Below are 2500 nucleotides of genomic sequence, written 5' to 3' on the forward strand. Positions count from 1 at the left end.
GCTCGTAGTTGGATTTTGGGCGAGCGCCGCCGGTCCGTCGCAAGGCGTGTCACTGGTTGCGTTCGCCTCACCTTCGGTTCTCCGTCGGTGCTCTTGACTGAGTGTCGGCGGTGGCCGATAAGTTTACTTTGAAAAAATTAGAGTGTTCAAAGCAGGCTGTTCGCCTGCATAGTGTTGCATGGAATAATGGAATAGGACCTCGGTTCTATTTTGTTGGTTTTCGGAGCACGAGGTAATGATTAAGAGGGACAGACGGGGGCGTCCGTACTCTGCCGTTAGAGGTGAAATTCTTGGATCGGCGGAAGACGAACTACTGCGAAAGCATTCGCCAAGAATGTTTTCTTTAATCAAGAGCGAAAGTCAGAGGTTCGAAGACGATCAGATACCGTCCTAGTTCTGACTATAAACGATGCCAACTAGCGATCGGGAGGCGTTACCATGACGACCTTTCCGGCAGCTTCCGGGAAACCAAAGTCTTTGGGTTCCGGGGGAAGTATGGTTGCAAAGCTGAAACTTAAAGGAATTGACGGAAGGGCACCACCAGGAGTGGAGCCTGCGGCTTAATTTGACTCAACACGGGGAAACTCACCCGGCCCGGACACAGGTAGGATTGACAGATTGAGAGCTCTTTCTTGATTCTGTGGGTGGTGGTGCATGGCCGTTCTTAGTTGGTGGAGCGATTTGTCTGGTTAATTCCGATAACGAACGAGACTCTGGCATGCTAAATAGTTACGCGACCTTCTCGGTCGGCGTCTAACTTCTTAGAGGGACTAGTGGCGTTTAGCCACACGAGATTGAGCAATAACAGGTCTGTGATGCCCTTAGATGTCCGGGGCCGCACGCGCGCTACACTGAGTGAAGCAGCGAGTGTCTAACCTAGGCCGAAAGGTCCGGGTAACCCGTTGAACCTCATTCGTGATTGGGATAGGGACTTGCAATTGTTTCCCTTGAACGAGGAATTCCCAGTAAGCGCAAGTCATCAACTTGCGTTGATTACGTCCCTGCCCTTTGTACACACCGCCCGTCGCTACTACCGATTGAATGGTTTAGTGAGATCCTTGGATCGGCCCCGTCGCGGCTGGCAACGGCCGCGTCGGCGTGTCGAGAAGACGATCAAACTTGATCATTTAGAGGAAGTAAAAGTCGTAACAAGGTTTCCGTAGGTGAACCTGCGGAAGGATCATTACCGAAAGTGGTGGTAGGCCCCGGCCGACCGCGCACTTAATTGTCTTTGGGTGCCGCCGAGAGGGCGGCCGTCAATCGGGGTTCCGCCCCGTGCGACACGCGTAACACGTTGGCATAGCAAGGCAGCCGAGTGCGATGGTGGCTTCTGGGCACCGCGCTCGATGTGCCGCCGGCCCAGCCCGGCGGTCGCTCGGCGCCGTTTGTTGGTGTTTTTGTGCAGTTGTTGTCGGTGGTGGTTTTGTGGTCGATCCCACAGTGTGACGTCCGCGCGCTTCGGCGCCGGGCGAAACGTCGAGGACGACTCTTAACGGTGGATCACTCGGCTCGCGAGTCGATGAAGGACGCAGCCAAGTGCGAGAAGTAATGTGAATTGCAGAACACATTGAACGTCGACCTTCTGAACGCGAATTGCGGTCTCGGGTCAATCCCGGGACCGCGTCTGCCTCAGGGTCGCGTTCGTCCTCACCCGAGGGCCGTCGCCTGGCCTCTGCGAAGACGGCCGGGCGTCGCCCCAAGTTGAAGCGGTCGCCGAGCTTTCTCGGCGCGACCGCGTGTCCCGTACACCGCCGGCCCCTCGACGTGTTCAACTACGTTCGAGGGGCGGGTCCAGGTCGGTCGGTCCGGTCACGAGATCAAGACCGACCGTGGGCCAAGGCGGCGACGGTACGCGCTCGGTCGGCGCCGGCGGCGACGACTTGCGATGCCAGCGGGCCGTGTAAGAAGCGGCCCGCTTGACACATACGACCTGAGTTCAGGCGAGAGCACCCGCTGAATTTAAGCATATTATTAAGCGGAGGAAAAGAAACCAACAGGGATTCCCTGAGTAACGGCGAGTGAACCGGGAAGAGTCCAGCGTCGAATCTGCGCGCTTTTCGAGCGCGCCGAGTTGTGACGTACGGAAGTCCCAGTGCGGCTAACGGCGAGCGCCGGTGTCCTTCTGATCGAGGCCTCGTCCCACGGCGGGTGTTAGGCCCATAGGGGCGCTTGCCTTGGCCGCTTCGGGTCTTCTCGGAGTCGGGTTGTTTGGGAATGCAGCCCAAAGCGGGTGGTAAACTCCACCTAAGACTAAATACGGTCGCGAGACCGATAGCGGACAAGTACCGTGAGGGAAAGTTGAAAAGCACTTTGAAGAGAGAGTTCAAGAGTACGTGAAACCGTTGAGAGGCAAACGGGAGGGCCCGTCAGGTCGCCGGCTCGCTTTCAGTTGGGTGCGGGGGCGCGCCGTCTCGGTTCGCGGACGCTTAAGGCGCCGCTGCCGAGTCGGCTCGCGCACCGTCTCAGCGCACTAGCGACCGGCGCGGGTCACGACCGGTTT

The 2500-nt window shown here is 57.8% G+C and overlaps 1 non-coding gene and 2 pseudogenes across 1 annotated transcript; all 3 read left to right on the forward strand.

Annotated features, from left to right (window-relative positions):
* On the forward strand, nt 1-1186 carry LOC144419247 (small subunit ribosomal RNA; annotated as a pseudogene; the record flags this gene model as incomplete).
* Nucleotides 1187-1484: 298 nt separating this feature from the next.
* Nucleotides 1485-1638, forward strand: LOC144419244 (5.8S ribosomal RNA). Its single transcript, XR_013473934.1, has one exon. It is a non-coding gene; the product is annotated as a 5.8S ribosomal RNA (ribosomal RNA).
* A 288-nt stretch (nt 1639-1926) lies between these two features.
* The window catches only part of LOC144419248 (large subunit ribosomal RNA), a 3695-nt pseudogene continuing 3121 nt past the window's right edge, over nt 1927-2500 (forward strand).

The sequence above is a fragment of the Styela clava genome, unplaced genomic scaffold, assembly GCF_964204865.1.
Source record: "Styela clava unplaced genomic scaffold, kaStyClav1.hap1.2 HAP1_SCAFFOLD_108, whole genome shotgun sequence".
Taxonomy (NCBI): Eukaryota; Metazoa; Chordata; class Ascidiacea; order Stolidobranchia; family Styelidae; genus Styela; species Styela clava.